General features: G+C 45.1%; 1 long non-coding RNA gene across 1 annotated transcript; it reads left to right on the top strand.

The window, feature by feature from the left end:
* Positions 1 to 3,152: 3,152 nt before the first annotated feature.
* LOC148672186 (uncharacterized) lies at positions 3,153 to 25,407 on the top strand. Its single transcript, XR_015935697.1, has 2 exons — positions 3,153 to 4,933; positions 23,149 to 25,407. It is a non-coding gene; the product is annotated as an uncharacterized LOC148672186 (long non-coding RNA).
* Positions 25,408 to 25,442: the final 35 nt, after the last annotated feature.

Below are 25,442 nucleotides of genomic sequence, written 5' to 3'. Positions count from 1 at the left end.
AGGAGCTCCGGGCGAGGGGGTTGAGGTGTGTGTGTATGTCGGGTGGGTTAGGGGGGGCAGTGGGGTGGGTATATCCCTTAAACGAGAGAGGAGTGCTCCATCGGAATGTTATTGTTGCCTAGAGAAAGAGAAGAAATCAGCAGGGGAAACCAGGCAGCCCTGACGCCCCTCCCCCTCTCCCTGTCAAGACACACATCTCCCATTTAATTTACCCAATTCCCTGTAAACAGGCTAAATGTTTTAATCCACTGCTGCATCATGCAATAACGTGTGAGCTCCGAAATGAGATGGCTCTCTCAAGCGCGACGAGCTCGCCACTTGCATTTACACCAGAAACATTTAATGGCAGCCATTTTCTGTGGAGAGCTGAATGCGGGGGGCGTGGAATGAAAACAGTCATAACGAAAAAGGCAATAGGTGCTTACCTCTCGTTCAGTCCCGCAGGACTTTTTTACTTTAAAGTACCAAGACCAGCCATATGCAGTACTGTATGTTTATGTTCCAAAATTAATATCGTTTATGGGCTTCACATGCGTTACAGTATGCTCCTATTCTATTTATGCTCAGCTACTAAGATTTCCCTTCAGTGGTAAAATTCAATATCTACAACGGGCACAGTAAAGACGTTTACTGTACTGTACAGTAAATCTTTCTACGACAGACCAACGGACCACGAGTGCCCCTGTCGGTCAACCAATCACGTACCGCGGTACCCCGCGTCATCTTGCCTCATGATGCGCGACGCCGCAGCCAATTACCTCCGGTACGTGTCTGTACCGCTCACTTTGAATGGCTGCATCTGTAGCTGCGATCCAGGGAAGCCGACGGAAACAAAAGAAACAACAATAAAATCGATTTTACGGACTGAGCTGTTCACTCTCACGGAGCGGAAGCTTGGGCCAATGTGTTTTTCCCACACTGGGGTGTGTTCAGCAGTGGTGCCTTTCCGGTCCCCGTGGCCGAAAAACGAGAGTGTTCGCGTGGAGGGGGGCCTGTTCTTCTGTGTTGTGTGTGTGGAGGGGGGGGGGAGGTTGATGCGACCCCATGATAAAGTCAGAGTGGGAGAGCTGCGTCAGTGTGCGCAGGCTGCACTTGAACACCTGAAGACCAGCCGAAACATTGACTCCTCTGCCCCCTGTTCAGTGTGAACTGTACTTCTGACAGTGTCAAAGTGTCAAAGCAGGCCCAGTATGACCAGAGAGGAGCAAGCTGGCCCAGTGTGCAGTTTCGCTGACTCTGAATCTTTTCAATCTTGAGAACCCCCCCTAGTAGACTTCCTCCTAATCAACGGAGGACACAGGCACGTATTACGGGGAAATGCATGTAAAAGTGAGAGCCAGAAATATTTCTTTGCACAAATGGTGGTGAGAGTTCGGAATGACCTACTTAGCTAAAGGGTTAGTTTTTCAAGAAACATCAACAGTAGATGAGATCGGTTATTTACCAGCAACCAAATGAGTTTGATGGGCTGAGTACTAATGAAAGGCGGCTAATCTATCTAATGTTCTTACTTCTGAACTGTAGGCCAGAGGTTTATAAAGTCTTTATACTATACATACCATTTTTTTTAAAGTAAGAATTAATGTAAATTTGATTCTTTGTGAGCATGTTTTACATAAGCACAAGTTTATGGAGCCACCATAAGTCAGCAATATATATGATGATGATGATTCTGAAATTGAATCAGTGAGAATTTTGTTAAGCTGATATTTCGGTAACATTTTTCTGTAAACCTGGTGAAGGATGTCCAAATATTTATGCTGATTCATCTGTAAGCTTTTTTTGCATTGTATTTTGTGTATGACTTACCAGGGTCCACACCTATTTATGGTTTAGTTCTAAAATTTGAAGGAAATGTGGGCTTACGGTATCCCTGCCTTTGTTGTGCCTTATGCATGCCTGTCCTGTTTCACACACAACTTCACACATCTTGCTGGAGACCTAAAGAGGGACATCAAGTAGTGAGACTGTGACGTGCTGGATCAAGACCATGAAGTACTGCCTTACGGAAGAACGGGTTTCAGCGTGTTTAATAAATCAATCAATCCAATGTTTTCTAAAGAAACTGATAGAGTAGGATAACAGACTTCCAATGGGACTTGAACCCATTTGTGTCCATTGTCAAGCATATTAATAATACTATTATCTCTTAAACTTAACAAAACACATTTGAAGATGAATGAAATAATGATAAATGAGCTTCTATCAGGATGTTTCTGATGCTATGCCATCTTCAAGGACTATAACTCTTTCAGAAACAGGGTTTTTCTCTATAGGTGCTGTTGAATTATGGCTCCTGACCTGGAATGGAGTCATTTTGGATTAGTTACATGTTTGACAGCAGCACCGAATGTGCCACTGTACCATGTGCATCAGATTGCTTATCTCTTTTGCACCTCAATCTTTTTGGAACACTAGAAATGTAACTGTAACTGCAGGCATCTTATACAACCAGCCACTGACCAGTTTCTACACTTTGATTGTGCCAGCCTCCAAGATATTTGTACCTGGTAACAGAAGCAAGGCCACTACACAAAGGCTTGTGGCCAAGTCCTCTCCCACTCCACGGGTCCCTGATAGCTGAAACACAAGCTCTGTCCCTTCCCATCAGCCACTCTGAAAAAGCAGGGCAAACATGACGAACCTCGAAGTTGTCCCCGCAAAATGCTCATCGGAAGGCCGATAAAGATCCAGAATCTGACTTGTGATTCACGCCTTAATGCATCTGCCAACTGTACCACTAGGTGGTGCCGTTTTCTTTAACCCAGCTGGCCTTGCTCATGCTGGAGGCCGACAGTGTAGCCTGTTTGCCTGGGCCCTCACTTTGATCCGCTAACCTGAGGTTGCTCGGGCAGCTCCAAGCGCCTGACCCACACAGCCCAGACAGACCCACTACTCCAAAAGATCAATCGGTCATTGCAGGGGGTGTTGAATTCCATTATGAGTGCCCAAGAGTGATAGCCAGGCTGTACAGCAATGAGCCTCACTGCCCAACAGGTGCACATCTTTGGTGTTGCTGCCCCCGTCTTGTCATTTCCTGTTCAAATGGAAGCTTGCGCTTAGAGGCAAACCCCCCTCCGCCTGCTTCTACAGCTTGGAATCGACCACCCCTGTGCAGCATGAGTCACTGTGAATCAGACTGGGGAAGCAATTTCTCCATAACAAATTCATCAGATCACTCCTAGGAAAAAAATCACAGGTTGCAGCTGAGGGGCTGGTAAAAAATAAGGACAACGTCTTCTCATTGCCATTATTGTGTTTGTGCCAGTGTGCACGCCTGCATGAAGCAAAGTCAGTTATTTATTAGCCTGGATTATGAATGAATTTGAGCCGGGGAATGCCGGCCAGTGAGTGGCTGGCATTCGAGGAGCTTGGAGGGAGGGAGAGAGAGAGAGAGCGAGAGAGAGAGAGAGAGGAAGGGAGAGGGAGTGAGAGAGACACGCAGAGACACGGGGAGGGAGAGAGAGGAGAAACGATTCTTGAGGAATAAAAACCCAGCCTTGAGCGGACCAAACAATGCCCTGCGAAGATTTGACAATGAAGCCGAGGATCCGCTGATGCTGGAGGCACCGAGTGAGTGAGACACCAGATCGGGAGGACCGGGCACGAGAGAAACAGGTGCACATCCCTGTCCATCCCTGTCTTTGGGCGCCAGGATCGCGGTGCTCCAGCAGCTGTGCAGGGAGAGAGCAGCCGAGAGAGATGGAGAAGCGGGCTGGGGATTTCTGATGCCTTTGCTTTGAAAAGCAGGAGGAGGGACGCAGTCAAAGATGCAGCACCAGCGAACCCGAAGGGGATTCAACTGAGCTCCATGTGTTCTAGGCAGACATTCGTGGACGTTCATGGGAAGTGTTGGGCCACCCAAAACACAACTTGACCCACGGCATAAACACCCCCACGACCCCTCCCTCACCTTTCCTCACACTCCGCCACCCCCCAAAAAAAGGATTTTCATTTCCCAGTTTTTCTCCTGCCTCTTCTCGTTTCTGCTATTTTTACTTAGGTGTTGAATGTTGACCCCAGCCCCGCTTTTTCATGGTGTGGGCAGGTTCCCAGCCATGTAGAGTCTCTCCGTACAATTCCGCCTTTTTTTTTTGTTCTTTTCCATAAGGCTGCATGAACCTTTTTTTTACCAAAAATTGCAGCTGAGAAAAAAAGAAAAGCCCGGTCTTTTGTTTTTGGTGTGGGTTTGCGTGGTGGTGAGGAAAGTGGGGGGGGGCGGTGAGGTGAAATTTTACCCAACACCGAAGGATGTCTCTGAAGTACGTTTTTGGTTTGATTCGGAGGATCCTGGCGTGACTGTAAGACGAGGGGGAAGAAAAATGTGAAGGGACCGACCTGCAGCCAGACAGCAAAACTGCCTTTCAGCTCCAGTTCCTGGATGAGGATGGGATGGCTGTATTGAAAAATGTAATTATTCTGGGCATGACAGAACTCAGGATTCAGGCACCCGGCGTGCTGGGCGTAAAACAAAAAGAAACGACATGCTCTTCATGAAGCAAAGCAGGCTGAGAGGAAACCACAAACTGCTTCCCTGAAACCTGCATCTGAAATCTTGTTTCGCCCCAAAGAAGAGTGGGTGAGCTGTTGGAGTTGGTCTGCTGCTGGGAAACAATGTCGGGATTTAAAACAAAACGACACTAGAACACCTCTCAGAATTCAAGAGTGAGGAGGGGTTGGTGTGCGTGTCCGAGGAAAGATGGATTTTTGTATTATTTTAGCTGCACCCCTGTACTGAAAAGAAAAGATCCCCTGTGCTTTGCTCACCAGACTCATAAAAATCCTTGTAAAGGAATCTGTAGATCGCAGCAGGCAAAGCCGGAGCAAGGGAGAGAGAAGGGGGAGACATCTGCTCAGACATCCAAATTCCCAGCACCCATTTGTTGATTTGCTTCTTGAACGCGGAGAGCTGTAAATCTGGACGGCTGGAAAGGTGGGTTGGGGGGGGAACAGGCGAGGGGGGGGGGGTGGGGGCGTGGGAACAGTCTTGGCAAGGTAAAAAAAATCGAAATGGGGGCCTGTAGAATTTTCTCCACACCACAGATGCGATGCGTGGTAAGTAGCATGCATTTCACCTGCCAAACTGGGATTTATGCATGTGAGTTTGTGTGTATATGTGTGTGTCGGGGTGGATACAGGTTCAAAATGTGGCGCTTTCCCCCATCTCTCCCATTGCTTTTAGATGTGTGCAAAAACAGCTGGGGACTGTGGTGTGGGGAGTTTGTTTGATTTCTGTCATGTGTTAGAGCTAGCATGCCTTAAACACCCCAGTCGGGTGAACCCCTGTTAGACCGGGGGGCTGAGATAAAGAGCTGCAGTGTTTTTTTGAAAATAAATCACCCTGGGAAGAGATTTCGGCAGATGCAATTAAGTGACAACACACACACACACACACACACACACACACACACGCACACACACGCACACACACACACACTGAACTGTACGTACATGTAACAGAAAGGCAGTGTTGCATGCTGTATATATGTGCATGGGCTGCTATATATAGATCAGGAGGCACTGGGGTGTGCAGTGTCTGTGCAGTGTGTACGATATGTATAATAGATGACTGGAGGTAGACGTTCTGTGTGCTATAAAGGCAAGGTGAGCCTCTGTTCAAACGGCGAGGATCGCTGCCCATTTATTTTTATTGTGGATGTTGTGCTGGGTTTGCTCTGCTGAGATCCTCCCTGCAGGGGTGGCAACAGATTTCAATCTGTAAAAAAGAAAAGGGACGTGTTGCACACACCCTGACCAGGTGACCTGCTGATTCAGATCGTATCGCTGACGGCTCTTCACCGGCGGAATTATTACTGCACCCTGGTCTACAGCTTTTCTCCTGCTGCTGCTGCTCACGGTGGTTAGCCTCTGACATGCGGCATCGGTGTCAGTTAACCAGCTCGCCGCCGAAGTTTGAGTGCTGCACTTGTTAGGAGCTCTAGAGCAGGGATGTCACAGCTTCTGGAGGACAGGTGCGTCTGCAGGTTTTAATCCCATTTTAGCTCCTGACGAGCTAAATCCGTTAGTCGCTGGCTGAATTGGAAACGGCTTCTCCCAGGTGAGAAAAAGAACCCTGCAGACACACTGGCCCTACTGCATCAGGATTGGACTCCCGGTCTAGGGCCTAGGTGTATGATGAGCTATTTTTTGGGGAAGGATGGCCTGCTGATCTGGTTTCAGATTGTCCTCGTCCCCTTTTTACCCCCCCTTTGCAGTGCAATAGTGTAGCTAAAGTATCTTGACCGTGATCATTGCGGTATGTGGATATTTTCTAAATGCTGATTTTTTCTAATTTGGTGACGTAATAAGAAATACCTGATGTGACTCTGCAGTTAATGGGCTGCTTACTTTCAGCAGACTATTAAACTGGAATATCTACCATCTAGTTAATTGGTCTAGACAATGTTAAATCACCTGAGATAACTGAACCCCCAAATGGAGTACTTGTGAAAGAGGAAATGCCTATTGTGAAAGCAATAGGTGGCTCTGTTAACTTTATCTCAATTTCCTCTCTTTTTATTTGTATTTCTTGATTTGCCGCAATATTCTTTTTGACTTTACTTGAGGACGGACGGGAACATGTGGGTGAAACAATAGTTTTTTGGCAGTGGCAGAATTTGAATTTTATTTTAGGCTCTGTGATGAACTCAAAAAATTCTGTATGTCAAAAAAGGCCCCAAATTCTATTATATATAATATTCTTAATTCTAAGTGTTGTAAATTCCAAATGTTTTGATAAATGAGACTGATTTATAGATGTCTTGAATATTCCTTTATATATTTTGCAGATGAATGATTTAGAGATAATAAATGAATAAGATATTGTATCAAGTGATCTATAAATCATTTAAGGTATCTTAAAATAATTCATTAGAATCATCGGGTGTTCTCAAATAAAGTGCAGTTCATCAGCTGTTAAGAAGGTGTAGTTGGAACGTAGCTACACCTCTACTAAGATGAATGTTGATGCCTAATTACAGTGACTAATGAGCAAGTCTCTCTGATAAATTGAAATCCCATTCCTTGACAGCCATCAGCTCGCAGGGAAGACAAACTGCTACAGTTATTTTTGAAGACACAAATGTTAGTGTTAGTCACCGTTTGAGTTCTGTGAGATTTTCAGGAAGCATGGCCATTTTCTCTTCCAATCACATCAGAAACACTGACTGTAGAATTTAGTTTCAGAGATTGATTCAGCTCTTTATTTTTTGCGAATAAATTGTTCCTGTCGGTGATAGCAGGTGCTCCACATCTGGTCATATCTGTGACAGCTGATAGCTGGAAAGTACTATGGTGGTTTTGTAAGCTTTGGTCTCTCTTTTTGTACATGGTTACAGCTTTTTGCAACTGATAAAAAACATTTTGCACCTGAAATTTTGAAAATAAAGCTGAACACTTTAAGTTGGGGTCATATGGTTTTGCATGAGCCAAGTGCATTCACACATTGTGATCTGTATCTGTGATTGCTTTGACAGAATTGCCTCTAATCTCTTGCCCGATCTGGGGAAACCCAGATTGCTACTGTAAGCAGTAATAGTGCATCACTAGGTGACACTCTTTTCGCTAGCCAAGGATTTTCAAACCAAATACCCCTGGACGGTGAGATATATAATATGATAATAACTAAGGTCCTGATTATTTGCTCATGAAAGATGATACTTTCAATAAAAGTAGTGGTGTTCACCCCAGTGTTCTGACTAAATATGGGGTCTGAACACTCAAATACGTCATGATATGAGTTGCAAATAGACTGTGCTAATTTGTGGTTTGGTTATGTTAAGAGTACCTTGTTTGCTGAGTTACACATTTGAGATTCTAACAGAAGTGGATTTTGCACTTTTCTTCACAGGCTGTGTGCATACCTTCACATTTACATATGGATGCGTGTGTGTGCTGCATGCATTTATGGAAAAGAAGTCTTTTGCAAAATTTTCATGCTGAATATATTCTTTGCTCTTCATCTGAGCCTGGCCAGAAGGAGTAATGGGGACTGCGAGAGACAGTGAGCCAAGTCAAGCCACAGTTGGTCATCTAAATGATCAGAAAAGAGGTCAGGGTAGAAACGAGAGCAGGAGTTTAAATAGGACAGGCAAGGCTGCCAAAGAATAGGGTACTGCATTAGTACAGCCTCTCTTGTGTTAATGATTGCTCTTGTGAGCTTCTGAGTTGCTCAGGCAGCAACATCCTGGCTGTAAGGATGCTTGGTTGGAGCATAGGTAAAGTTCTGTAGAGAAGGTTCTTGCTGGAGTCTGGCTGAGTCATCAGAGACCTGAGACCAGGATATCCCAATTGGCATACACAGCTGGCTGAGCACGGTTAGGATTAAACAGACTAGAGTCAGTCAGAATGGTCGACACCCGCCATTTAACAGAATTCAGGTATTCCTGAGCCATGCTGAGCACCCGTGAACTTGCAGTGTCATCAATAAAAGCTGCATCACTCTCGCGTTTGATATAACAACACCGTGTTTCCACAAGTCAAGATAAAGAATAAATTGCTTTTTTCTACAACAGGAATGTGTTTTAGGACGAAGATCAACCTTCCAAGCCATGTGGTTTAAGGCAGTTCCCAGTAGACCCTCAAGAAAGAACTGCTTGAGTTTGAGTGAACAAGCACAACTCAGCTGGCCTCCTCTCATTGTTCAATTCAATTCAATCCAACTTTATTTGTCATTATACATTATACTTACACGGGTGCATAGTATAGTGAAAGGTTTCTCATTAGTCACTCAGGTGCAGTATATAAATAGAACAGAAGACAAGACAATAGACATTAACACAATAATAGTGTAATAACAATAACGGTGTCATCAAAAACTGTGCAAATACGCAAACTGAGAAAAGTATACAACAGGACAAAAACAGTGCAAAAATAATTCGGGGAACAGTGCAAAAACAATATGGTGAATACGGTAAATATTCCAACTCGTACAGATTTAAATACAATTTCGGTTTACATTCAGTTGTCGTGTATGTAGTGGCGTTGGAGTACAGTCATTGTGGGTACAGGAAGAAGATTTGTAACCTTTAACATTTACTCTTTTTATATGTTCTCATATTGAGACATGGGCTCAAATGAAAGCAGTTTTATCGAAAGGTGTATTTAAAGAACAGAAACGTATAATGAAAGCTGTGTTAGTTCAAGTGAGGGAGCTGCGTCTGCATGCCTAGGCTGCAAAGGAACAAGTCATAGGTTTATTCCAGGCTGAAAAGAGAAGAAAGAAAACACAACGTTTCGGCCTTGGACCCTTCTTCAGGTTTCACTGAAACACGGTGTGTTTTCTTTCTTCTCCTTTCAGCATGGAAGAAACCTATTGTTTATTCCCATGAAAGCTGTGTGATTGTTTAATTTTAAAGGGGAGCTGCAATGCCACAGTATTTTTATATTTCGGGGTTAGAAAGAATCAGAAATGATGAGGGCATTTCAAACTGCAATGAAAGTAAAATGCACACAGTAACGTGTTAAACCTCCAATTTACATCACCAAAGAGATTACATTTCCTGGTATTGCGGTGCCCTATCCTGTGATTCAGAACAAGGCAATAGTACAGTATGTCTGGGGACGTGAAGAAGCCCTATTACATTGTAAACAAGCTGGCTCCTTCAATCCACAAGAAATATTGCTTTCGATTTCGGGATGGTTGTGTTGACAAATACTTCTTACTTGTTAGCTCTGCATATGGATCACATTGGAACATTTCTGCGGTAAAATGTCTGCTGCACAACCTGTGCTTATGCACTAGGACTTTGCGTTACATTAGTCGTTACAGTGACTAGTGAGGAGGAGCCACCTAACGTCACAGTTCGTGGGAACTGTCACTCTCGCATGTGGCGAGACAAACCGTTTGCAACAAAGCGGAGACCATGTGGCACCTTCACAAAGTTCACTATTTTGTGCTTAATTTGGAATTTGTAAAATATTTGTGTCATTTATTTTATTCCATAGACTTGATAACCGAGAAATGGGAACTAAGAAAATGGGACTGCAGTTAATATCTTGTTTGTCTAAAATGTCTTTTATCCTTTGTCTCATAGCAAGATCAACAGTGTTTTAGAGCAGAATAAGCACAAGCTGGGGGCAAATTTCACCGATGTCACTGCAAGTTCAGAGTATCTCAGGAGTAGCTGTTGTATGATAAGCCAAGGGACCTGGCCAACTAAAGTGTGCCCAACCCTTCAGCTGGCAGTCAGCTGGTTGTGCACGCCCACCCTGTAAATCCTGAAGACAGTCACCTAATGACAGGCTTTAAGCTTGACCAGACAATATTTGGACTATAGGGCTCGACCAGTGGTCCAAGCATGGCCTTTTACAGGCTGTGCTATGTACAGTAGGTGCCCAGATGAGAGAACATTCCCAACTCCACATCCTGGTGCCTTTGCTAGCAGAACATATTGTAGCTATCGGAAACTCCAGCCTTGGTCAGATACTGAACAGGCGTGGAAAACCCACACCGGTAACGCAGAAGAACATGCAGGTGTGGGGATGTGTTCAAGGGAGTGTGTGGTACTGATCTGTGGTGACCTGGATTTCCACAAGTGCCACAGGGAGTCAGGTTTGCCTACTTCTCACGCAGTCTATAAAAAGAAAGGTGTCCTCATCTCAATACTTCTATCTCTGTGCTGAATCCAGAAGTGAAATGTTTTGAAATGTTTCCTTGATTTCAAGGCTTTACATGAGTGAACAAAAATGCTAATTGCCCTCTGTCACCATCATTGTTTTTCGAACCTGTCTTTTGTTATGCTTTTGTATTGTTCCAGAACTTACAGTACTTACTACATCCTAGTGCAGTGCAGAAGGAAAGGATGGGGAATACACGTTAATCCACAGTACCCTGTGTTCCTCATCTTACTATACATATAAATGTTTAGAGGTAATACATAACATCTTTCACATCTGTTAAATTAAACATCTTGTTTAGGTTCTCAGAACTAGGCCAATGTGCTGAGTCAGCTTTAGTAGTTTGTGAGAATTCACACACTGCTAAAGCTGACTCAGCTCATTTAGCGAGAATTCTGGCTTGACAACATGATGCTGTGTCAGATGTCTTGGTGCTGTAAAAGAAAGCACAGTCTGTGCGCTAGCACAAGGGGATGGGGTGCCCGGGGATATCAAATGGACGTTGGGAGGTGAGAAGAGTTTTCTGTCTGCTCAGGAGACACCCTTTCATGTTTCTAAAAACGAAGTCTTGCTAAGGTCCCTGCCCTGCAACAGAGAGGTTAAATAAGATTCTACAGATGTGTTGGTTCTGGCACTCGAATCTGCGCATACAGGCAAGAGCTCGTTCTGCGCCCTTCCTTGCCCTACTGAGAGTATAAGATTTTTCCTTTCTGCCAGTCTCAGTAAAGTCTTTCAGATCCTCTAATGTGTGTCATTGGTAACAGGGTCAGACAACATATTCTGAGCCTGCAGCAGCAAGGGAGGAAATAACATATATGCGCTCTGATATGAAATAAAGAGCCTGCAGGCCCCAAAGTGCCGTGCAACCCTTCTGCATTAATGGCCTGCTCTCTGCCTCTGAGACTGTGCTTGAGAAGGAGGCAGGGCGCTGGTGAGCAGGCACAAGATTCTCCACCATCAGCTTCTATTTCATCCCACGAAGAGCAGCAACCTCAAGCCTGCCCTCCAATCTTCGTGAATGAGACAATGAGACCAGAGAGTCCCACACACACCGTGCCTCAAACAGTGGATGCTTGCTGTTTTTTTGTTTTGTTTTTTTCTTTTTTTGCCCTCCCAATTTGGAATGGGCCCACTTCCCCATTTCGCACCTTGTACAGCCTTACGAGAGAGAGAATGCATGGACAAGAGGAGTAGGGGCTTCTCGCTGACCGGACCTTATGCTTCCTGGCACCTCATGCTTCAAGAGACAGCTGCATGACAGCTGGCCAGTTGTGTGCTGCACCTTGGGGCAGTCACTGTCGCCTAAGGGCTCAGCTTGGACCTGGAGCCAGCCATGTCCAGACTGTACTCTCAATAAGCACCAAGGAGCCGCTATCTCTTTTTCCCATGACACTCTCCTCTCAGTAGACTTCTGCTCTGCCGTCTTCCTTTCCCTGTTCACAAGCCGGCTTTGTTTCTGCCACACAGGGGGATTGGCAGCCTTGTTCCAGTGGGGCGTCAGATCTCTCAATGTTTTTTACAAAGACACTGATGTGTGATGTTGAGAGCTTGTTCTTTCCGCAGACCGGATGATACACCATGTGCCTGTTTTATCTGATTTCCTCCTGCCTTGGGGATTGCTGGCATTGAATGAAGACTGGATATCCCACAAGCCTTTGAGTAATGTTGTTTCAGATGTGGAGCCTGCAGAGGGTTTTTCTTCATTCGAAACCCAGCCAGTTTTGAATGTTGGGAGACTGTTTTCAGGCCACGGCTCTCTGGCAGTGACTTGCACCCCCCCCTGACTGCGCTGCCATGTCTAGAAGCTGCCATGCAGAAGGCTCCAAGGACTAGAGCTGTGAATTGTGGCATCTGTGTCTTTTTAGGGTTCAGAATGAATTGTTGAGTTCTCGTGTGGATTTTAATTGTATAACCCTGCAAGTTGTATCACCGAGTGGGTTGTATCACCCTGCAACTCACAACTGGCAACCCAGTGAAGCTAAGCAGGTGTGAGCCTGGTCAGTACCTGGATGGGAGACCTCCTGGGAAAAAGCTAAGGTTGCTGCTGGAAGAGGTGTTAATGGGGCCAGCAGGGGGCGCTCACCCTGCGGTCCATGTGGGTCCTAATGCCCCAGTATAGTGACGGGGACACTATACTGTAAAAAGGTGCCGTCCTTCGGATGAGACGTAAAACCGAGGTCCTGGCTCTCTGTGGTCATTAAAAATCCCAGGGCGTTTCTTGAAAAGAGTAGGGGGTGTAACCCCGCCATCCTGGCCAAATTTCCCATCAGCCTTTATCAATCATGGCCTCCTAACAATCCCCCTCTGTGAATTGGCTTCATTACTCTGCTCTCCTCCCCACTGATAGCTGATGTGTGGTGAGCGTTCTGGCGCACTATGGCTGCCGTTGCATCATCCAGGTGGATGCTGCACACTGGTGGTGGTGGAGGGGATCCCCATTACCTGTAAAGCGCTTTGAGTGGAGTGTCCAGAAAAGCGCTATATACTGTAAGTGTAAGCAATATTATTATTATTATTATTATTATAAAAGGGGCTGCGGGAATGGAGGTGAAGGAAGATTTAGGTGGTGTAGAGAGCTGAAGGTAGCTGTAAGTGCAGGTTTTGAACTGTATAAGGAAGATCTGGTGATCCAGAAAGTTAGACTGGATTCTTTTAAGTCTGTTATAAGCTCGTTTTATTGTTTTTGCTCAGGAGGTCTTTTTGTTAAACAGTTCAATGAAAGCCCGAATATTCCTGGAGACTTAATTTATTATCTGTGCTGGAGTGAGTTCATGTGTGAGTCTTGCACACCCCTACAGAGGTGCCCATGGTTTCACCCACTGCTAGATTTCATGTGTGACCTCTCACACCCCCTACAGAGCTTCTCATGGTTTCACCCACTCCAAGCTCCATGGCTGCCAACAGGAGAGTCTGTGCTCATTGAAAGAGCGGCCCAGTTCTCACTGATGTCCTGGGGAGCCTGCAGGCTCTCAGCCAGTCTCAGGAGCTGCTGTTGTGAGCAGTCGGAGAGAGGCTTGACCCAGCCCTCTCCTGGAAGCACTGCGTGCTGACATTTTGGGAATCCCATGCACACATTTTAGGAATCCCAGGATTTGGAAATATTTTTTCCTCTTTTTGTGTATAAAACATTCTGAGCTCCGGAGAACCAAAGTGTGGCACCCATTTCAAACCAGATGCAATGAGCTGAGGTGATTAATACATTCTGAGTTTAAATACAGGCTCGGATGCACTTGTATGATGAAGTGGGAGGTGGGATAAAATAAAACAAACAATCAGTTTTATCATCCATGACAGAGTAGGACAAATGGATGGGCTATTAGGGTTTAGTTCTACGTTGTCATTAACTAACAGCTGAGTAATGTCTTTTTAATTATTGCAATGCAGCATATAAATCAAAGTTTTCATTGAATTACTATAAAAATGTACCTAACCTTCACTAATTAGTTTGATTGATGAAAGCAAGGGGCCAGGTCTTGCTCAGCACTGGCAGAACCTTGGAGAGGTTGAAAGGGCTTGTGAATTCATCTGATTATAAAGTTATTGAATCATTGTTTTCACACTTCATTTCTTGGTTTAGACACACAAAAAATATTGTAACATGCATCTCAGTTTCCTCCATGAATTTCAGGTCACACACTGTATGTTTCCATATGCTTTCCATATGATTTGTTGGCTCGTTGAGGAAGCAGACGTGCAGTGCAACACGTGACATGAGCTCCACCCCACATGGCTCCTTGGAAGGGCTGCGTGTAGTCTGTGTGGTCAGTCAGCTGTTTGCAGGCATTTGTGTAATGACATCCCATTACCCTCAGTACTGGAGCTCTGTATCATTCTCTCTACAAACTGTTTCCATGCAACATGAGATTATGTGAAGATCGTTAATCGGTTTTCATATGAAATGAGATGGATTCTCCCATGCACCACAAAACTGGCTCATGACTTGTTTCTTGTGCATGGCTTATTGATTCAATTAAGTTTGTGGTAGAGCACAAGTCAAACAGCCAGGCACTCCAGACAGATTTCATATGCTTTACCATTCTGAGGGACTTTTACTCTAATAGCAGCTTCAGATCTGGCCCTAGATGTCTGGTGTGTCTACATCTCTACTCTGGTAGACTTCAGAAGGCTCATTATTGGCATAATTAGACATCTCCCAGCTCTTAGGGAGCTGGTACTTTAAAGACACCTAGAAAACATGCCCTGCAGGACCAGGATTGGGAACCAACGGGTTTGAATCATGAATGAGAAGCCAAACTGAATGAAAACCTGGGTTCACTGGTAGCTGTTCAGAAGGGCAGGTTTTAGTGTTTGAAGTAATTTGATAGTTACTGTGTGGGTTTCATGATATAAGATGAGCAATAAATATGGTCAAATAATCAATGCTAAATATGGATACGGAGAAAATTGATATAAAATGCAAGTAGCATGTGATAGATTCTGTCTTGTGTATAAAAATTAGTCTGGAGATCCTTTCAGTCCTGACTGAGTGACATAAAAAATCAGAGAAGTAGAGAGCTTGGTGATATTGTATCCCTTTTGCTCTGGCTTTCTTGCTGTCTGATTATCTCTGTAGCCTCATTAACTATATTTCTTTCTAGTAAATAGTGCTGATTCGGCTGGAGTGCTATGGGTCTTTTCTGTGCTTTGATTCTTCAAGCAGATGTTGCCATATGGAGGTAAATGCCTTCTCCTTATCAGTAAGTCCTATGGGTAATGGCATCATACTTGTTAGACTGAATTATCTACACTGCAATTTACAGAGGTGTTAATCTCAGCATCTTTAACTTGCTTTCTCCATTTCCTAGACTGAATTATTCTTTTCTTGTACAGGTGTGTACACACATGCATCAGTTAATATTGTTATACAGAATGTATTTCATTACACATGTAAATACCTTTTGCAAACACATCCAGGCTGATTGTGCCTTTGAGATAAGGGGAGATAATTGAGTGTGTGGTATCTGGGGGAAGGGGCTGTGGTTTAACTGGCCATAAACACACAGTTGAACACTCTATTTACTTTTCAGCTTTTCAAAGGTCAGAGCATCCCAAACAGAGAGCCGTGAGAACTAGGGGGAGTTGTGACTACAGTCACTCAGTTAATAACCATCTTTCACTGGTGACTAATTTCAGACAGCATGTGTTCCTGATAGCAGTACAGCAGTGTCAGGGAAGGCAGGTCTGCGGCTGTCTTAAAGATCTCGAAACGCAGGCAGGACATGCAATGCAGTGGCTAGTTTTTCAACCCCTTTGGAACTGAAAACAATACACAAGCCTTGATCTTTTTAAGCAGTGAATGGCTTCTGTTTCTCTCTGCCACTTCCTAAATCACGATGAACCTAACCTGAGCATCTGGTTACCAGTTTGCTGTTGTCCCATCACACAGCTCCCACTGACGTATTTTGCATGTCGGGTAAAGTTCATTAACATCAGGTCTGTGATTCCATGATCTGGAACCCGCGGTTATAACCTGGAGTCACTATCAAGGAATGCCAGTAGCTCATGGGAACAATTTGATTGTTTGAGGCAGGATAAAAAATTGAGCCCTTTGTTCAGTATTACTTATTGTAGAATGTTAAGAGGTAAGGAAGATAAGTATCAGATTTTATACTGTATGAAATCAAAGGCAGTCCGGTGTCATTTTTATTGGACTTTGTTATACCCTAGGTCGCCTTCTGAGGTATGAAATGGAGATTTTGCACAGGGAGGAAAACAGGACAGACTTTTTATTCCCTTTAAGGAAGGTGGGGTTTGAAGGGGGAGAGGATATTCAGTTGTTGAATTAGTCCTCATCAGTGGCATTTCCACACTTAAGAAACATCCCATGGAATCTTGTATTGCTCACAGCATAGGGAACAATTGGAGTTTTGCTTCCCAGTGTCCCCTGTCTTTGCAGAGGACATTGCTTTGGGATCATGGTCCGGAGGGAGGACTGCCCCCTGCTGGTAACTTGATTCCTCTTTGAGATCTCTACCACCTCAGTGCTTTGCTTGTGTTCTGAGACTGGAAAGGTAGTAGCCTTCAGGGAGACGTAGCTGCTGTCTGTATAAATTAAGAGATGTGCTTATACCTACCAGAAAATTCACATGTAGCTGTGGCAGGAGAATGCTGCAATTAAAGAGCAGCTGCTCCTCCCTTCGTCTGTGTGGAGCTGGAGGAGGCTGATACAGTCTTCTAAATGCCTCCCTTAGGTCCGTTTTTCTGTGCAAAGGGAGACGCTAGAGATAAATAGAACATCTCCCCACCTGTGATTTACATATAGGTCAAGGTGAATCGCAGAAAAGCAGAGCACACTCAATCAAATCTCTGCCTCATCCCGTTGACAGAAATAAAACGTTTTGCTGGGGGGCACCTACTGACAGATCATTAAGACATTTTTTAAACTTTTTTTTTTTTGCTGTGGAGTCCACAGTGGGTGATTTCCAAAGAATTCTGCTGCTGCAGCAAAAAAAAAACTACAGGAAAGAAAGATTAAAAGTTTTGCTTCTCCCCTTGATTAAAAATTGAAGAATAATGGAAGGAAACTTTATTGCAGTGCAGTGACATTTTTCTAACAGTTCGGATTCGTGCTCATTAAATGCAGAGCTCGTGTTTAAAGGGGGACTTTTAAAGCTGGAAATATCATGCTGAAAAAACATTCAGTATGCGTTGAGCAATTGTAAATGTCTGCCCTCAAAAAAATGTTACCATGTACTTGGTAGCTTCACTGTGGGTTGAAATGCACTTATCATGGCCAATTCATGATAAGCCCTTATTGTAAAAATAGCATTGCAGTTCACTTTTAAGCTAAGTGACTGTCAGTCTGGAACGGCGCTCGTGGTTCTGGCATGAAAAGGGAAAGTACAGCAATGGAGAGTCTTGACAAGGGCACCACACTGTTCAGGAAGAGGCCCAGGCATCAGGCATGAGCTGGGCTGCCCAGTGGAGACTGAACATAACAGGTTCTGCTGCAAAGGGGCGAGGAACTGCGCCGCGCTGAATGCTAAGCCATTGACAAGAGTGCCTTATGGAAATCAACAGTTCCAGACTGCTAATGAGTCCAGCGTCGCCTGTGATGAAACACAGAGCAAGGCCACAGAATGAATAAGTCATGATATCTTAACAGGTGAAATTGATGGCGGTCCTTATTTCACAAAGCATTGCATGTCCAGTGGAAGTGTGCCTTCATTGTAATGCAGCTCCTTCATTGCTGTGGGAGGAGCAGTACAGTACTGTGGACTACATCAATGAATCTTTCAGGAGTGGAGTCCTCCCTTGTGGTTTTATTAATGCGCTTTTCCCTATGTCTCTACACATGTTCGTCTTTCTCCCATTCACAGATTAAGTGCTTAACACAGATGCACAATATGGGCTGAGCTAAACTTCCCAGGGTTATTAGACTACACTTGCAATATCACCGAGTCAATTGAATCAAAACAGTTTTCACTGAAGCTCTTTTGACATTTTCACTGCATCCTGGTCACTTCTGCAAAATCAGGCTCCCTTTGAGATTATAAGTGCACTTGACACACACTGTGAAAATCTCTCACACAGGCCTCATTGCGGTTTTAGACTCAAGGCATTTGACCAAGATCATCCTATTTTTTATGCTTCACTTAACAAATGTCTGCCCGGAAACAAATTACTTATTGAAAAAGGTTAAATGGTTTGGTAGTAATTCAGCGTGTTACATTAGGTCTTTTTAAATGTGTTACTTTTTAAGAAGAGGGAGTACAAAAATCAAAATGCTTCCTTACAGCCTTGCTTTAAATAATTCTGCTACGTGGCTCTCAAGTGGCCGAACCTGGCTCTCCCAGTCAAATCTCATAGGAATGTCACGGTTAAATCAAGGCTAAAATAAGGGGGAAATTCCTTTGAGAATACCCTTGGGAACAGCAAGCTCCTAATTGTACTGTCTCTGCAGAAGAAGCCGGCGTGACTCAGAATGCCTTACTGTGGTGCAGCGATTTAGAGGGAGAGAGTAGGGGAGCGTGGGCACAATTGTGTTGGTGCAGACAGAATGGCTTTCAGACATCTCTACTCAGCAGAGAGTCAGCAGCCCTACAAAGAGCAGCTCACGGGAGGAGGTTGCTATGGGTGTAAGTAACAGCACAAGTGCACAGTCTCGTCCCTTTGGAATGAGCCTGTTGTTGCTCTTTAAAGAACACCACTCGACTTGACTCATCTCTAACTTCAATCGCGGTGCTTTTTCAAGGTGAGAGCGGCAATGACATGAGTCGCTGTCCAAAGTCCTGAAGTTTGTTTTTCTTCTTACCAGCCCTCCTTAGTTATCTGCTCAGCCTTGCTGAAGATCTGGGAAACCTTGCGAGAGCCTGCAGGGTTATTGCTGTCAACCATGCCAAGACTTTGGTAGCCCTCTAGTAAAGAAAGAGGCCAATAAGTCTCCCAGAAAGCTACTGTATGGCTTGTCTGTTGAAGTCCCAATTTGTATTAGCACCTGAGGTAAAGACATGGAAAATGTCTTAGAAACTAACACCATAATTCTACACAAGGATGTAATTCACAGTGCAAAGAAAGTTCCTGTATTTTTTTTTGATGGATTTAAGAACTGAAAACCCCAACTCTGATCCAAGTGCTGAAGCCCGGCAGCTCTTCATCCATAACTGTTAAGAGTGATTTTTTTTTTCAAACACCCCTACCGTGAAAAAGAGAATGAGTTTTGTTCCCTGAGCGGCTGAGCATTGTGTTTCTCGGCAGAGCTCCCTGACTGGAGCAGAAGAACAAAGCCGAGGTTAGGAAGCAAAATGGAGAGAGCTGAGGAAGGTGAGGATGTAGTGGAGTGGCCATCGTGCTGTGCTGCATGACTGGACTTCATGGTCTGGCAATGCCTTTTGCAAATGAGCTCTCTCTCTCTCTCTCGCTGTCCTCAGCAGACTCACAAGAGCAAGAAATATCTGCCATTCTCCTTCTCTCCTGGTGGCATGCATGGCCATTCAGAGCTGTACCTAGCTTGGCCGCAGGAGAGGCTGTGGCTCACTGCAATGTGTGAGAGCCTGTTTGTTTGGTAGGGCTGGAGGCGCAGAGATGCCGGATGTATTCCCTCTACTTGCGCCAGAACTAATCTTATTACACCACTGAATGACTAACTCCCGTCAGCATGGAAGGAGGCGCCATTTGTGTTGGAGCTCTCTCACCCAGTTCACCAACAATGTCACCGCCCTGTAGGCTCTTCGGCGATCTCAGAAGCTAAGCAAGGCTGGTTCAGATCAGTGCTAGAACAGGAGATCCCCATCACAAATTAGGTTGCCACTGCAAATGGTGTTGGTGGACCAGTAGGGGGCGCTCTTCCTCCTGGAGCAGAATTCCACAAACCAAAGCCCCAGTATGGTGATTGGGAGCACTGTGTAGTTTGAAGTGCTGTACTACAGATGAGATGCTAAACATAGATCCTTACTATCAGGTGATTAAAGATCCCACTAGACTTTGCAAAAGATTAGGGTTGTTGATCCTGGTTAACTCCACTGTGTGCTGGACTAGAATGGCTGTTTTGAGTTGTTGTTGAGAGTAATAGATGAGATGGGCTTCCTCCTATACTGTATATGCTCTGAGATGTACAGTATAAGGATGAGTTATTGTTATTATTGTGATGCATTTTCAGTTTTCACAGCAAGTGCAAAAACACTGGACTGGCAAAATTCCATCCAAAATCTGCCTCCTTCATTACGGGGTTGAAAAGCTGTAATGAAGAGAACGGGGTAGAAATGTGCAAGGTGCAAGCCTTCCTGCTGGATGTGTGACCATCTTCAGTGCCGAGAACTTAAAGATGAATTGTGTAGCGCTGATGTCTGATGGAGTTCGGCATTCCGGCATGTTCTTGCCAGTTAAACAAATTCTACGCCACTAGGAGGTTATTATGCTTGCTAAATACCTGCACGCAATAGAAGTTTACACTTTGTACTTAAGAACAAAGGAAAGAGAGCTTTTAAAACCTTTTAAAAGATTTTATGTTTTTTTTTTCCACGTCCCGTCATGTTGCAAGCGGGCAATAGGAATGGCAGATTTTGGGAAGTGCGTTAGATTCATGCATCCTCTCTGACTCAGCTTCTCTGATTTTCCCCCAAATGACAAGGTAGCAAAGAACTGTCTGTCTCGGATTAGATCAGCGCAGCATTAAAGTGCATTAGCTTGACATGCTGTTCACTTCACATTATCAGCAATGCCTGTGGGAGCCAAAGTGACAGGAGCAGAGGGCTTGAGCTTCCCAGCCACCCTCTGTAGGAGTTGAAAGAATAGAGGGACCTGAAATTTTTGGGAGCTGGGAAAACCCTGAGTTATTCAAAAAAAATCCTCATTCGTTTCTCTTCCCTTAGCAATGTATCTGTTCCCTTCAGTTTGCCCTTCTTATTTTTTTTACGGCTCACCAGTTGTGTTTTCTACTCAGCATCCCTCCTGTTTCGCACGCTTCTTAAGATTCTGAAGGGCTGCCTATGCACAAAACTGCATAACTGTGATGTAACAATTCTCTTTTCACATTCTGACGCAACTGGAACAGCAGCCTCGCTGTCTCAGGACGCTTCTAAAGCCTTCAAATTAACCTGAACGGCTCCCCCCGCAAACCCAGAGCAGAGGCAGGAAACAATTCTCACACTGGGCTGACTCTGGCTTTGTGGACATTCACTCTGCAGGGCCATTAACAAGGTTGATTTGGCTGCCTGAAACATGCTAAGCACTCAGTCTTTGTCAGTACCCTCACTGCCAGAAAGTGAGAACTCAATTTGCTTTTCTGTGCGTTTGCTGTTGGAACAGCACCTTGCTCCTGGTTTTTAAATGTCACCCACACTGGGAATAAGTAATGGCAGAAGTTTTCGATTTATAATCCCTGCCTTAACTGAGCCAGCGATTCTTCATGTGATGTGTGCACCCTCCCCCCATTCACTTCCCATGTTGCACCTTGATTAGATGCTCACTGTAGCTGCTTGTCAATAAGCAGATTGTGTCGTGTAGTCCCATCGATCTCCCACAACTTTTCCTTCCAAGGGGCTCATCAAAGCATCGTTTCTCTTCCTCGCGCTGATCTTGATCTGATAACGAGGGTGAAACAGACAGTGGTAGTCAATTTTCCGTTTTGTTCTCTGCCCCTCAGAGTGTTCTCCTCTGGATTCCAGTTGACATTTAACACTATTCCCCCTCTGAGCTACACCAGGCCTGTGTCATGGCTGTTTCAAATAGCTTTGGCTAATGGCATACGACACCCCAGACCAGATCTGTCTGGGTCCGGTCTACAGAACTTCACCTGCGCTCTGATTGAGGGCTCTTGCTGATATTTCAAGTTTACCACAATATATGTTAAATATGCTCAATCCTTATGTAAGGCTTTGCTAGAAAGCATATATGTGTAATCCCCCAAAATGTATTGCTTTACTAAAACCTGAACTACAGAGTATGTACTACTTACTACTACTTAGTCTACTGCAAGCAACTTACAGGCCCTTTGATTTAGACAATTATTGAAAGAAAACAGGCACGGGTCAAAATTAATACATCAAAAAAGCTCACCAGACTGAACTACATTCAACCTCTCCCTCCCCTCTAAGGGGTCTTACCTAATGATAAAGGATAGTGCAAAGCCTTGACTATCATGAGAAATGACTGGCCGGCTAGGATGGTCTGGTAATCTGACAAGACCATTTACGTTGTGTTTAAGACTGACACATCAATTTGTCCTGATCCTAGATAAGCGTTGAAGGCACTTCAGGCTTCATCAAAGCTCCAGCCTTCTAGACCTGTTACCTGTGTTCCCAGGCTGAATCAGTCTGGCAGTAGAACAAGGCTTTTCAGAATTTAATAATGCATCATGGGATGTTCACTGGCTGCACCCCCCCCACCACTTCACTCCTTCCCCATCGAGAAATCAGTTCCTTCGGGCACCACATGAAATGGCTTGGTCTTGAGGTGGACAACGTGCTCAGACTACATTCCAGACTGAAATGTCTTCCATGTGGAGTTTGCGTGTTATTATGTTATTATGTCTGCATGAGGTTGTTCTGGGTGCTCTGGTTTCCTCCCTCATTCTGTAGTCTCCGAACTGTGTGTATGTGCCCTGCGATGGACTAGTGTCCTGTTTACTCTTCCTTGTCTTGATTACGAATGCAACCAAGACAACAAATAAAAAGAGACCATTTAGCCCTTTTATAATTGGTATCTTATTAGTCTAAGGATTTCTTCCCAATGAAACTGCTATATAAGAACACCTGGGCACTTTGTGCCACACTCCCACCACCCTTTGTGTACAGAACAGTTTGCTAATTTCGGTCCCTCTCTTTGGTTTAACCGTTGATCCGATATAGTTTTCCAAGTTGCTTTCAGCTTTCAGATGTATCAGCAGTCGTGTTTTACCCACTGTATCAGTAAAAAAATGTGGAATCCACACCAGAACCACACTGAGCCAGATTTCATCCTGGTTTCTGTAGCGTCAGTGGAGTCACAGAGCATGTGAGCCCCTCTCTGGGTGACTCCTCTTGCCCTCCGGCGGTACCTCCGCGCTTTCTCACCACACGCTGCTTTGCTTCTCTTCCCCTCTGTGGACCGCAGGCAGAGCCCACTGCAGGGGGTGAAGGCTGCCGCCGGAAACATGGTCCCCCCCAGCCGCCATGACGGGGGCAGAGCGAACGACGAGCACGAGGAGTCCAAGGAGGACCGCGAGGAGAGGATCCTGGCCATGCTGGGGATCGTCGGGACCGTCCTGAACCTGCTGGTGGTCATATTCGTCTACATCTACACCACCATCTGAGCCCAAGAGCCAGGAGCGCGGGGAGAGGAACTGGCAGCTCGTGTGTGTGTGTGTGTGTGTGTGTGTGTGTGTGTGTGTGTGTGTGTGTGTAAGGGAGGCGGGGGGGGGCGCTCACTTCGGTACATCGATTAAACAGTGCCTGAAAAAAAACAAAACAGTCAAACATTTCATCCTCCCAGAAGCGGGGCGAGAGGACAACATTTTCCGGGATTTTCTGTCTGACCAGCCACCACGATCCCGTAACGCACTGTTCCACGGGCTCCCAACAGCGCGCGCTACAGGGTCAATAGGTGGCCTTCGCGTCCGTGTGCTGTAAGCAGGAGTTCCCGCCCGGAGTCCCCTGCCCTTGCCTGCCTGCTCGTCCCCTGCCGAGCCCCACTCTGGATGGGGGCACGCCCGCCTGCCAGCCGACAGCGCAGGGGGCCATGTCTCCAGCGGAGAGCCCCACCCGGGCCGCCCCGGAGTGTCTCTGGGGACTGGGGTTAGCGAAGGAGTGCGGGGGCGTCGTAACGGCCGAGCCCCCAGCACGCGAGGAGAAACTACGGGGGGACCCCTTCGCTTCTCCAGAAGACCCAGGGCAGTCCCGGGAGAGGCCAGGCCTCAGTCTCCTCCCCGTGATTGATATATCATTTTCTACCAATAAGCTTGATCCAGAGAAGACATAATGGACACAATATGTGAATCTTTCTACTGCTGAGTACTTCCATCCAGTGCTGTTTGCATTTCTGCTGTTTCTACGTCTAACAGAATATTGTCACTCTATAAGCATTTATTATTATGATTATGATTATTATTATTATTATTATTATTATTATTATACATCTGAAGTTTCAGGGATTGTAATTTGGCAAGGACATGAGAAAAGAAAAAAAATCCCTCTCTCCATTCTTGGTAAAAGCATCTCTCTCTCCTCTCACAGGCAATTTTCATTTCTGAAATCTGAAATAAACCAGCGAGTGCTGAGGACGCTGGAGACAGGCACGCCAGAAATTGGACTGATAGATTCATTGTTATTCCTCGCAGGGCATGTCAATGGCTTCTGTCTCTGTCAGAAAATGAAAGTGCTGCTCCGTCTGCTGGGGTTGCGGCGGTTGGCTAACGGCACAGCTCTTGCCTCCTTATCAAGCCCAAGCCCTGTTACAGCCTGCCTCCTGGAAAATGTTTTTGGAAATGGGGTTTTGAAAAATGCTGGGAGATTGATTGGCAGTATTGATCCGCCAATGCTGGAGAGCGACAGTTTAATGGTACTAATTAATGGTATCATTCATCTCTCCGGGCCCAGCGGGGTTCAAATGTATAAAATGCATCACACATAGATGCTCTGCAGATTCAACTCCGGACACATGGTCACCCAGCACCACGTCCATGCTGACTGGCTAATGTTGCCTTTGCACTTGCTGGCTTTACCAGGTTCCTATATTGGAGAGAGGATGTTTGCCGATCTCTATTCTCCACAGCTTTAGCAGAGCTTTTAAGCTTTTTTTTTTCTGTAAGAAAAAGTCTGCAAGCTGCAAAGAAAATGTTCTTTTCTGCCTCCAAGAGACACTTCATGGCAGCTCATGGCTTTGATTCCTCATCAGTTCATTTCCTGATACGAAAGAGGATGTAGCACATCGGAGTTGAGATGGATTTACTTTGAAGGGCCAACCCAATCGCTGCTCGCCTTGCTGTAGGATTTAGGTTGGGCCCCAGTGCTTCCAAAACATACTTGAAGATGATCTAAACCTGCCAAGTGTCATGTGTCGATTTGTTTTTGCTGTAACATAAGCCTTACCTTTGTGAAGAAATACAGTAAGAGAAAAGAACAGGTTCTCGGTCCCAGAAAGAAGCACTCTGTGTCTGTGTCTGCTGGGAATCCATTGCTGTTCTGAAATCGTTGGTAAAGCACAAGGCAGGGAGTAGGAACTTAATGTTCATTTTTTTAAACAGTCAAAGCACAGCCTGAAACAGATGTGTAAAGTGGGGTGTGACAGAGAGAGTCTCCGCACGTCTGCTGAGAAGGAGCAGTGTTTCCAATCGCTGTTAAGCAATACCTGGATAAATAAATGTCTAAAGTCTGATATTTGTGACCCATTTTATAATCATTAAACACAAT

Source organism: Lepisosteus platostomus, chromosome 4 (genome assembly GCF_059453375.1).
Source record: "Lepisosteus platostomus isolate fLepPlt1 chromosome 4, fLepPlt1.hap1, whole genome shotgun sequence".
NCBI lineage: Eukaryota > Metazoa > Chordata > Actinopteri > Semionotiformes > Lepisosteidae > Lepisosteus > Lepisosteus platostomus.
Note: the sequence above shows the minus strand (reverse complement) of the source record. Positions and strands in the feature narration are given on the sequence as shown.